The sequence below is a fragment of the Centruroides sculpturatus genome, unplaced genomic scaffold, assembly GCF_000671375.1.
Source record: "Centruroides sculpturatus isolate CEXI.00-Female unplaced genomic scaffold, Cexi_2.0 scaffold287, whole genome shotgun sequence".
In the NCBI taxonomy this organism is placed as follows: Eukaryota; Metazoa; Arthropoda; class Arachnida; order Scorpiones; family Buthidae; genus Centruroides; species Centruroides sculpturatus.
Window position 1 is genome coordinate 409,836 of NW_019384456.1, and position 13,454 is coordinate 423,289.

Consider the following 13,454-nt stretch of genomic DNA (forward strand, 5'->3'; position numbering starts at 1 on the left):
TCTGCTGACCAATCAGTGGCTGTACTTTCAAAAAGCCAACGGCCACTTTCTTTACCGGTTTGGAAGAGGTTTGGGATGAATCGTCTCTAGAAACGAAAGAGAAAATAGTTGAATTTGCTACACGAGCTTTACAGATGCCCGACATTAAAATTGGTAGGGCAATGAGAGTTGGAAAGAAAAATAATAATTCCCCATGTCTGTAAGAAGAAACTACTGTAGAATAAAATAGTTGTAGCTTCCCTCTTCATTCATTTAAATTAACTGTATTGTTATTAATGATAGAAGGCATTATTATTTGTCTGGGGGGAAAAATGTCAATGAGTTATTTAATAATAAATGTTGTTATAATAAATAGTAGAGAATGATGCTTATAGTATAAAAATGTATTATTAATAAATCAGGTCAAAATGTCAAAAAAATCAAAAATAATAGTCTTAAACAGAAGTTATTCTCTAGTGACACAAGTAATGAACCTCATCTCGACTCTGCCACATTGCGACTGTCCTTTTACATCAGTCACCCACCCCATTTACATGTGCCATTGACCTTGATTTTCATCTGTTCCCTGTTGATTGCAATTCTAGTCTTCATTTTCTGGTTTGCCAGTTGTGTGAAGTAGTCACTGCTAACTAAACAAACTCCCCAAAATAAATGTAATTAAACAAAAAAGTTCTTCCTCAACTCAAAACAGTTGAATTCAAGATCTAACACTCCAGAATCATCATCATTATCATAAAACACATCGTCAATAGATTGGTGGCACTCTAACCTTTCATTCATAAGCTTTTCCTTATCATATGCTAATGATTATTATAACTAACTTCTCTCAAACAGTTATAGCATAGCCATTATAATTTTCCTCTGTTGCATATATATATATATATATAGTCAACTAGTCTTACTTTCTAGCTTGTTATTGTATCAGATATAACCTATCAAGAATTACAGAGAGAAGAAATGAAACCCATCAATTTTAAGCAGAGCTGTAACATTGGAACTAATTTATTTTCTTGAATGCAAATTACTATAGATTTAATGGTTAGTCAACCATTAAAATTTAACACACCATTCTAAAACAATTTAAATTCAAATTCAATTGCCATAGATATGCACATTCCATCAATATTAAAGTGATTCATGCAGAGTTAAGACACTAGGCACAGATATAGGAAGGACATTGTATTAAATTACTCTGGACTCTAAGTATTGTACGAGGGTTGATCAAAAACTAAGGTTACAAGGCCAATATTCCTGGAGTTTTATTTGTTATAGATAAATGAGAAGTGTGCAGTAATTCCAATACAGTAGACCCCCCCTATAACACGGGTTCCTATAACACGGCAAAAAAATTGCGACAATATTCGTATAAAGACGCTAAAAGGGACGCGTAAAATGCGGTAAAACGTCATTGCCGACTCGTGTTGCGACAGGATTGGTCTAATCTGGACCAATAGTAGACGAGCAGCTGAACTACTTACACATTACAGAGAGTTTAGATGGGTAAGTTGAGTTTACTATCGTCTATCCAGTATGTAAATTAGGTACCGTAAGTCTAATACAGCACTGTTGTAAGTCTAATTTTATACATTTCTTGTGAAAGAAACATTTCTTATTCAACGGCCATAAAAATTATTATTATTAATGATGTCTCCAAAGTTTTCAACGAATTTTTTGCAGAAAAATAACTTATCAGAAATCGCAGCCGCCGTTTGGTGCACTGCTCCATGACGCAAACAAGCTTAAGCAATGGTGACGTTGAACGGTGCACACTCGGTAAGTAATCCTACAATTTTTTGTTTATAGCATAGTTTATATGGATTATTCCCAAAAAAATTATATGTGTTTTGGAAATGTTGAGTCGAATTAGTCTAGAATCGATTAATTTTATGGAAGAAATCCTTTCAAACAGCCGTAGTCCCTAAACTGCACAAGTGTCGGGCTGTGATTGGCTCATGTATTTAAAGATTCCTACAACGCGAAATTCGTATAACGTGGAATGTATCTACCACATTATAGGGGAGGTCTACTGTATGTGCGGTTGGCAACTGTGCAGTTTCAGCCACTCGCCACCTACAGCACTAGTTGTAGGTAAACACAAATGGAAACTCGTTTGGAAAACTGGTCTCCTGAAGAAATCTGCTCAGTTATTCAATTTCTGTAGGTGAAACATGTAACTGCGGCTGAAATTCACAGACAGTTGGTAGAGGTTTACGAAGAGACTATAATTTCTCGTCAGCATGTCGCAGAATGGTGTCAGAAGTTTGCGGCCGGTAGAGAAAATGTCACCAACAAGAATTGCAGTGGCCAACCCAGCACAGCATCAACAGATGTCAACCCAACTCGCATGGAGGAGCTGATTCAGGATAACAGGAGGATCACATTACGGCATATGATGGTAGAATTGGGAATGTCGTTCGGAAGCATTCATCACATTGTTCATGATATTCTGCAGTACCGGAAAGTTTGTGCCCGACAGGTTCCATGAAATCTGTCCAACCAACACAAGGAGAAGTGCATGGGGGAGTCTGCAACTTTCACTATGGTTCTCCATGAAAGGGAAAGTTTTCTTCACCACATTGTCATGGGTGACAAAACATGGATCCACCACTACATCCCCAATTATATAATTAAATTTAATAAGAGATGGCACCTAATGCCTGTCTCTAGTGACAAATTATTTAAAAATTAGTTAAAAATAGTCGTGGAGAAGTAGCTCCATTTAATCTGGCAGTCATTTGGCAGATTCCTGTTCCTCTGTTGGCAGATTTTGACAACTGATGATCATTGTTCTGAGGAAGCTTTCTGTTAAAATGTTGGCTATTTTATATCTGTACTAGCAGACCCCGCCACACATTGTTGTGGCTCAAAATGTATCTATTATAAATGCATAACACTTTCCCCATGGGGGAAATTTTTCAAAAAATCCCTTCTTAGTGTACATTCTCTTGATGTACCCTATTAAAATGCAATCAAAAACGCAAAAAACCACATCCAAAATAGTATAATAGAAGCCAAGTTCTTCACGGTAAGCCTTAATCCTGTCCCTCTCCCCCGCGGGGGGAATATCGAAAAATTCCTTTGTAGTGTATATTCTGTTGACGTACCCTATTAAAACGCAATCAAAAATGCAAAAAACTGCATCTAAAATAGTATAAATAGAAGCAGAGTTCTTTACAGTAAGCCTTAATCCTATCAATCTCCCCCAGTGGAGGGGAATTTCGACATGTATTTTATATAAAAACATGTGCGTATCCGAATGCAGCGTTGTGTCAAAATTTCAAAGGAATCGGTAGGAACAAACGAACATTACATTTTTATTTATATAGATAGATAGATGATGATCTGCTTTAGTTCATCCTCATAGAAAAGCAAACTTAGGTCGTAATACTCATAGTGCCATCTGTTGGACATAAAAGCCTTAACCTAGATGATATCTTTTAATTTATATGAATGTTTACCAGAATAATATACAACCTATGTCCACCCTGAAGTTCCATTCTAAATATTGGTGAATGAATTTTTAAAAGCAGATGAGTAGTTTTGGAGATTACCCGCTACATCCAAACTTACAAACATTACCTCTTTATAATATTAGTATAGATTAATAAAATTGAAGCTAATAAAAACAATGCTTTCAAGACTTAAGAAAGCTGCAAAAGCCAGTATAGCAAGAAAGCTAGAGACTAAATACCCTTAATACATTTGAATAGAATTCTATTATATTTATCAATCATATCTGTCTGCAATTTCTAAACCTATAATTGCCACATAATGCACAATTTTTTTTTTTTTATTATTACTCAAAGCACAAATATTCATTACTTTAGTTTGCTACATCATCATTCAAGCAAATTGGGTATTATATTCTATTTAAATATATAATTATACAACATTTTTCATAGTAACTGAGAAAAACCACACCCCAAATACATATAAAACTAATACATATAATACAAATTATCAATTATAAAGCATGACAAAAATAATAATAATGAAACAAGTTTTTAAATCAAATGCAATGTAAATATTCTAAGCACAGGTGATTTTTCTACAAAACTTTGCTACATTAGGAATGCAATAAAGAAATTGTAGTTATATTACTTTATTAAAGTATCAAATTACAAAAACATAAATATCAAGTTATATTATTAAATTTCATACAAAAGCTTTTTTTTTGTAAAACACTTGCACTCAAATTTGAAAATAAAAGTAAATTAATATGTTGAATACCATTTTATAAGCAAATTGAGTTCAGAAAAGAAAGCTTTCAAATCAAATTATCTAATGAAACAAATTGGTAAGGTGTTCTTCACAGTGATACTTTGATAGTTTGTGTTATCATACATGGTGTTCTGTTCTGTGACTAGTGAGTAATTTATATTATATAAAATATTTTTACTTCAGTATTAATAAAGATACAAATGTTTTCAGTTCAGGTAAACTTATGATGAAATTGCTTCGTATGTCAATAAAACCATTACTGTAGCATTATATTACAATGTGCAAGATCCTAGGAAAGTGTCAATTTGAAAAGTCTCTTATGTAAGTTCATATGTCTGTATCATATTACATTTAATTAATACTATACAAGGCTAGTAAATTCTGTATGCTGGATAAAGACTAAATATAAACATGTATACACAGTAGACTCTTCTAGCCATTCCTTGCACAGAGAGGTGCCAGATTAGTGAAGTGACAGATTGCTAAGAGTGCACAAGCTTAGAGACAATGAATGACGTGACCTTCACTCTTCAGTATCGATCATTCTTGGAGGCAGACAAACACGTAATATGGCGCACCAAACTGCAACACAATTTACAGAAACAAAACTCAAGTAAACAGGAAAACAGTATGTGTGACATGACTAACATTTTCGTGGAAACAGAAGTACATGAATGATCACACTATAGTATGATAAATAATTAAAAGACTGGTTTATTATGAGCAAATTAGTGAGAGTCCACCCTATTTGTGTGTGCCTAAGAACACTGAAAGAATGAGGATTTAGACAGCTTTTACTTAGACCTTCACACTTATAAGAGAGGTTGAGGCGCATGTTTTAAACGTGTAAACGTGTACGTGTGATGTTCGGCGCCGCTTTCCCATAAGCCTAAAAGTTTGACGACGGTGTTTGGAATGTCAAGCGTGATTCCACCGACTATCCAAACACCATTGTCAAACTTTTAGGCTTACGGGAAAGCGGCGCCGAACGTCACACGTACACGTTTAAAACGTGCACCTCAACCTCTCTATAAACTGGTTTGTGGATCCCTAAACCTGCCTCTGAATATTACCATTTTTCCCTAAAAATAAGACTGGATCTTATTAATTTTTGTTCCAAAAGATGCATTAGGTTTTATTTTCAGGGAATGTCTCATCCAAAAGGTGCTCACTTTGTAAATTATAAGTATTTGTAAATATCAATCATTTTAATTAATTATTAATGTCAATAATATATAATTAAATATTATTGACATTATTATTTTATAATTCAATATGTATGTTGTGGGTTGCAATGAACATATTAAATATGACCATCTGGCTGACAATCTTAACTGGGGCTTATTTTAGAAGTAGGACTTATACTACAAGCATTCTGTAAAATCATGTTAGGGCTTATTTTCCAGTTAGGTCTTATTTTCGGTAAAATTCTCAATTTTATTCTTAACAACAAATAGAAAGGAAAAAAGAAAGCCTCAAAATTTTCAATGTAATTTTTACTTCTATAAATAAATTACTAATTTATAAAGCTATTTTTAAGTATACATCAAGCAATAAGAATCTGACTTGCAATTTTCATTTTAGAGAGAAGAAAACTTTTGCAGTGCTATTTACATGCAAGTTTACATGCAAGGAACACAAACAATAAAGATTATAAAAACTACTTTTTACAGTAAATTTTAACTATAAGTTTAAATTTCATTTCTTAATAATACAACAAGCATATATGAAAAGAAACTATTGCATTTACACATTTGTTAACGACATGAATTATATATTTTAACTGTCAATACAAGTCATACGATAAATTGCTAACTAATCTTATAGTAAAAAAATATAAGCTAACTTTTCATAGATATTTAAATGATCTATTTAGATCATTTTAGCATCTATAAAAAGTTAGTAATAAAATAATGTTGTAAAAAAATATAAGCTATCTCCCAGTATATCAAATAATAATAATGTTCTGTAATGATTATTTTCTAAGATAGAAATGCTATAAAAAGTAATGCAACCATCAAATTTCACATATCTCCAGTCATTTATGGAGTATTTTCAAAAATATGTCTGCTGTATCCTACATTACTTTGCACATTTAAAAACAAACATGCAGCAGAATGCAAGTTGTTATATTGCTTTATCACATACTTAAGTATACACCTAATTCTGTTTTTATATGAACATTTTTTAAAAGATTTTGATTTAATATAATTAAAAAAAAAAAATTTATCAAGTATGATCCTAATGAGAAACGAGTTCTAAAGTTTCAACAGGATCTGAAATCGTTTATATAATTCTCTGCAAGGTGACATTAAGGCCTAGCCACAATACAAACCCAGCCATTAATAACTGAATTCGTTCATAAAACCACTAACATCAGCACCATAGAATATTACAGCTAACATTGTTTAGGAATTCACAGAATGAACTTCACCTGTGGATGAATAACATGATAACAAAACACTTAGTGATAGCAGTGATATTTCAATCAAGTGCAAACATATGCATTTATTATCAGAAAGTAACAGTGAATAAAATCTTATGTATAACTCAATACATATTCTGCCTAATTTATGTTCATGAATTCTTTATGTTTTCAAATGAAATTTATGTTACTATAATTCATTTTTATTTAGGTGCAATGTATATGAAATAAAATGATAACACCACCAAGCAAAAAATAAGATTCTAACAAGATTTTTCATATGGTTTATTTCTTAGATCCATAACAAATCTAATTTTCCATATATACAATATATTTTTTTTACAGGACTTTGTTTTTTTTTACACAATTTCCAGAAACTAATCTATTGTATAAAAACAGAATTAGGTGTATTATCTTACTTAAATGTTTTAATAAGAAATTGTCTAATTTCAAAAATACAAAATCATCATTAATGAATTCAGCTCACATTAGTCCAAATCTTCTTCAATTGCTAATGGCAAATTTAATGTTTGCATAATATAAAACAATAGTAATTTATCTCTATTATTTAAGCAAACATATTTATTGTTTGTGTCTTGATTTTATTATAACATGTGGCCATGATTCATCATTCAAGCAATATTATCTTATATTTTTATATTAGCATCAATACAATCATTAAATCAATTACATTAACATTTTATTATATCTGATCATATGATTTACTTTTTATTAACTACAGAAGAAAACTGTTATGAATGTGCTATTTAAAATATCGAATAGATAATAAAGACTTGTGCATTTGTCATTAATACAGCTCATAACTTTAATAAAATACTATAAAATTTGGAAGCAAAATTAATATAGCAATATATTTTGATAAGACAGTCTAAGCAATTCTGTATGCTTTAACACATTTTCTTGCAATAATAACTGACAAAACTTTCCCATTCCATATGAATATGAAAGCACGAAAGCACCATTTCTGAATATTTATGCTCTAACTAAATAAATTCAGCATTGGAGATCTTCAAATTGCACACAGGTAAATAAAATAAAATGATACTTAGTTAAAATTTACTAACATTTGTAAGTTATGAACGAATGCTCTAAAAATGGAAAAACTAATCTATGTACTAATATTTAAAAGCACTCCAATAAACCTTAATAATTGCATTAACCACTTTCATTTCTAATGTTTTTGGCTATACTTTACTGACCTTCCGCAGGAGGAAAATACAAATTGAATATCATCTCCATAAGGAACTGCATTAATGGTTTTGCTTTTCTAGGAATTATACCACTATTCATTCGCACAGGTCTCCTGATAGAAAAGGGATGTATCAATGGGCAGTGCTCTAAGAGTNTGCTCTAACTAAATAAATTCAGCATTGGAGATCTTCAAATTGCACACAGGTAAATAAAATAAAATGATACTTAGTTAAAATTTACTAACATTTGTAAGTTATGAACGAATGCTCTAAAAATGGAAAAACTAATCTATGTACTAATATTTAAAAGCACTCCAATAAACCTTAATAATTGCATTAACCACTTTCATTTCTAATGTTTTTGGCTATACTTTACTGACCTTCCGCAGGAGGAAAATACAAATTGAATATCATCTCCATAAGGAACTGCATTAATGGTTTTGCTTTTCTAGGAATTATACCACTATTCATTCGCACAGGTCTCCTGATAGAAAAGGGATGTATCAATGGGCAGTGCTCTAAGAGTCATACCCATGGCAGTAAGACTCCTAGAAAATACAAATCAAATGTTGGTTACATTTGTATAGAATGATATAGACTTAACCATTTCAGAATAAACAACTTAAATGTTAGAACTGAACCTTAGAAGTTATGAAAATAGAATAAAATAAAAAGTTAAAAAATAAAGAAAGAAATGTAAATACAGTATAAAATTAATAATAATGATTAATTATAATAATAATAATAAAGCTTAATTTATTAGTTATAATATTTAAAAGCAATATTATACTAGAATTCGAGTGTTTTAAGAACTTATAACATCAAAACATATCATTTAAATAAATTATATTATCTTTTTACGTTAATTTATACAACAAACACTTTAAAACAAATATCACCATTTTAGGAACAAAATCAACTAAAATCTGTTATTTGACAGCTTGTTTTCAATACTGAATATAATAAACTCTTGACATATTTACAAAATTAAACAATGTACTTTCGCTAGTATTAATTTAATTCTTCATTTCTAGGATATAAAGAAGAACTAAGGTTTGCTAACATGTTAAGCATCATAAAATTTAGTATTACAACTACTGCAGATCAACCAATTAAGTATAATTTTTGTACTACTTCATCTCCATTTTTAGCTTAATTTCACCAAAAACATCCCTTTTTTCTTTTTAAAAAAGTAATTAGTGCATTGTAAAAACAAACAAAGATCATTTCGAAAGTATTTTAATCTAGAAATTAATATAACAAAAAGAATAGCATAAATCTTTGCTCTCATTTCATATATTTTAAACGAGTCACAATCCTATTGAAAAATCTGTCTGGATAAAACTGAAACTTTGTGATGACAATTTACAAATGATAGTGTCATTCAGTAATTTGCAATTTCATCATACTGATGGTTGCTATCTAGACATGTTTTGCATATCATATGCATAAAAATTTAGTAAAAACAATTTATATACAATTAAAAGGGATGGCTAAGAGTCAAAATAGTGGACAAACATAACAGCACCTCTTGGTCGCCACCCCTTTGCCAATTTATATAATACAAAAATCAATATATCAAACTTATTTTGTTATAAGTTAATAAAATATGATGATAAAGTAAATTTTTCATTATTAACCAAAGCTAATATTATCATAAGACTGACTGACTGTTTGAATGGCAAGTACTGTACAACACGTGACAATTTGTCACTACAGTTTATTCTTTGTAAACTGTACAAATTACCATAATTATCAGAGATATAAGATGAAAGTACAGTAATTTATTTTGATGAATTTAAATATTATCATCAAATTAATTAATCTCTCCAAATATCTTAAATCACATCTCTGCTTTCTTAGAGATCAAAAACAAAATAACATTTCACTTAAATCTCAATTCTTTAGTGATCCTCGGCCCATCTACAGTGGTATTTAAGGAGTGCTAAATGGGGTATTTTTCATTTCTGATCTCCAAGAAAGTGAAAATGGGGAAAAAACATTATAAATATATAAGATTATTTGAAAAAAAAATAAATAATCGCAAGAAAAATACAATCTAGAGCAAAATTGGCTCATAGTTTAAGCGAAAACATATATATATTAAAAGCACGACACTAACACTTGTTAAGGAAATTTGATAACTAACACTGAAAAATTCCGATCTCCAATATGAATCATTGCAGCAGATCATAAATTCAATTGAAATCAATAAAAAGATAAATTCCACGAACGATCCAATGAAATATCCAATAATTAATATAGTTTAACACAATAGCATTACTTAAATTAAATCCTTAATATGTTAGAAAGTACAATAAACTGAAGAACAAATTATGTTAAAAAATAAAATTGTAATTAAAACACTAAGTACAAAAATAATCTGAAAGAGACTAGCTAAGTTTCCTGATCCTAAATTGTAAATGTAATCAAAATAAATAATAAAAAACATTGTCATTTGAGTAAAATTGGTTCTGTTAAAATTGATATACATAAGGTTTCGATTAAACGAGTATACCTTAAAAGAATTTTTAATAATATAATAATGTTAAACAAAGAATAAATTGTTTTTGTCAAATTTGATCTACTAAAAATCAAAAAATATTAAAACAATTTCATCTTAGAATTTATGAAAAAAATGTAACTTGAAAAGAAATGTAACTTCAAAAGAATAGAAAAAAAAACAAAATTAAATGCTTACAAAAACTGCTTAATATTCCATAAAAATGAATAATAAAACTTTTATTATACTTATTAATGTAACTGTTTAACTTTGCGAGGCGATACTTAAATATTTTAAGCAGATGTATTTTTAAATCTCTAAAATTATTATATGTTAAAATAAAATCAGGTTTCTATATATATATAAAATACTCTTAACATATCTTCCCAATTTATCATTTTACAAAATTACTTTAAACTAAAAGAATGATATCCTTTTCTGTGTAAAAGGTAGTTCTTTTCACTGGACTATATGGTGTGGGGCCTTGAGTGATATTTAATTTTAATAATATAAATTTTATATGTCAATCAACTTAATGCTTGCAATCCCAATTTTTGAATCAATAAATTTAAATCAATTTAACACGATACTGACCTAGTAAATTTTATACAAACAAAAGAACTTTAATAAATCAAATCTACCAACCACTCAAATATACATTATTATATTTAATAACTTGATAAATATAAATTTTGGTATACCAAAAATTTCAATGAGTTTTACTTGTATTAAGATGTATTCTTAAAAATAGATTTATGAAGGCATAAATAACTCAATCTCTATCAATAAATGATGATAATTTAATTAAACTCTGTAAATTGGTTAAAAAGTAGTGTCATACAATACTTAAAATGCAGTTTACATCCAAACTGGCTAAAAAAAGTATGTTATAGCAAGAAATCCTTACTCATGTTTTCAAGAATTTATCAATACAAATCTAGAAAGGAAATGCATATTTTTATAAACATCTTGAGTAATCGTAACACTTAAATATTACCACGAAACAGAATAATAATCAGAAATTATAAATTTCCTTTTACACATACATAAAGAACCAAATCACCTAATGATATTATTATTCATTTTCAACATTACTATTCAAGCTAATTGTACTAAATTGACTAATACTAAATAATTCACATCTATAACATTTAGAAATCAATTTACATCTATCATTTTAATTAAAAAGCTAATATAAAGCTAGTTATAGTAGCAGGCTTACAGGTTTCTGCTCCCAATAGTCCTAGAAATCCAATTACCACAAAAAAACATTGATCATCATAACAAATTAAACAATATATATTTTTTTCTAACGTTAATTTAACTTTTCCTTGGCAAATTAAGAATTTAAGATCATCATCCCCCTCGGTGCCAAAGAGATAATTCAAAATAAACTTATTACTCAAATTACAACATAAAGGACAATCTCACAGTTTATACAACAAGTCCTTGGCCCAATATGCTTATCACAATGTAAATTAAAATGAGTGAAACAGAATCAAAGTATAGAATCAGATAAAGGATAAGATTGATTGAAACATTAAAAAAAAAAAATTAAATAAATTTAACAGATTAAGACCAGGCCTTCGACACAGCATCCAAACATTGAATGAATGAACAGAAACAATAGAATTTGTGTTATTTAGACACAAGCAATTATTATTTACATACACAATTCAAATTGTATTAAGTAGAAAAGTTTAGAAATTCGATTTTTCATGTTAAATTTGTTGAAATTTAACTCTACAATTCTTAATTAAGCTTGATACTTACGGATAAACCAATGATGTATCTGCCTATCTGTTATATACGAATATTCAGATAAGTACTTAATGTATATGAACCTATATATATGTATACATATATATAGATTCTTTTGTTAAAATTTCCAACCTTCTTTTTGCACTCGGTACGTACTTTTTAAGCCTATTTTGCACGCGGCTTACAGTTTGTAACTTGTGCAAAACTCAAAATACCTGTCGACCGATCCTCTCACCTTTAAGGAATGACGAATATTTGCGTAATAACGTTAACGAAATACGATTATTCATGTCTATTTTATATATTCATCCTTATTATAATACGTTTAAAACCAAGAATCAATCGTTATATATGTATATATATAATATGTTATCAAAGCACACACACACCAATGAACTACATGAATCTTTAGGACGGCACTTCATCCAGATGTTACTAACGTACAACGCCACCTCGATGATTCGTTCTTTGATTTAAAAAAAAAATTTTTTTTAATTTAATTTTTTTTTTTCTTAGTCTGGGGTGTCGATGTCGATTATTTGCCGCCGAATAATATAACTCAAGGTCATTAATGTCAGTCGAGTTACAATGACATGTCAGTCACGCGCGTTTCAATGTCACTGGAATTTTTTTTAATTTAATTACATAAATTTAAGTTCAATATACCTATAAATTCTATATTTCTTTAGTAATTTTTGCCCGTCCACATTATGCAATATACGGCACCGAAATTAAGAAAGAATGCCGAAATTTTTCGCCATTTTTGCAATTTTTTAAAAATCTTTCTTTACATTTTATTTATTTAAACTCACTTTACACTATTTATAACTATAATAACGTGTTTTTTTAGCAGAGATATTCGGTTAAAACTGCGTTAGATTAATAAAAAAAATCATTGTAATTAATATAAAATCACTTTTAAGAAAAGCTTGAGTGATGAGACGATCCCATTATAAATACACGACTCACCATTCACCATCTATTTTATCAAAATAAACTACTTTCACTCTTATGTTTTTTATATAAAGGAGCTAAGTTTGGACTCCTTTAGGGCATCAAAGCCTAGTCTAGACGTAATATATAAGACGTAGAAGGCATTCTTAATGTACAGATAAGACATAAGTCAAAAGACTAAGTTTTGGTGCCTCGCTAGGGCCCCCCAGACTTATTCTTTCACATCCTACTCATTCTCTTCTGAGTCTACATCAGATAAAAAAAAAATTCAAAGTTAAATTAATATAGTAATTAAATATTTTTTTTAAAAAAATCAAAAATTTAACACGAAAATTTACTTAAAAAAAGTAAATATATTTTTCCTATACAGTTTTTTAAT

The 13,454-nt window shown here is 29.2% G+C and overlaps 1 protein-coding gene across 5 annotated transcripts in view; it reads right to left on the reverse strand.

The window, feature by feature from the left end:
• The window catches only part of LOC111620692 (zinc transporter 1-like), a 43,323-nt gene extending 30,748 nt beyond the window's left edge, over positions 1-12,575 (reverse strand). The window contains exon 1 of one of the 5 annotated variants that reach the window (XM_023362675.1): positions 12,511-12,575. The gene's annotated coding sequence lies outside the window, so the exon portion shown is untranslated. Of the gene's footprint in view, positions 1-7,866; positions 7,889-12,133 lie in introns of those variants that run through there. The other 4 variants (XM_023362677.1, XM_023362674.1, XM_023362673.1 and 1 more) reach the window with 4 other exon arrangements.
• Between the last annotated feature and the right edge of the window lie 879 nt (positions 12,576-13,454).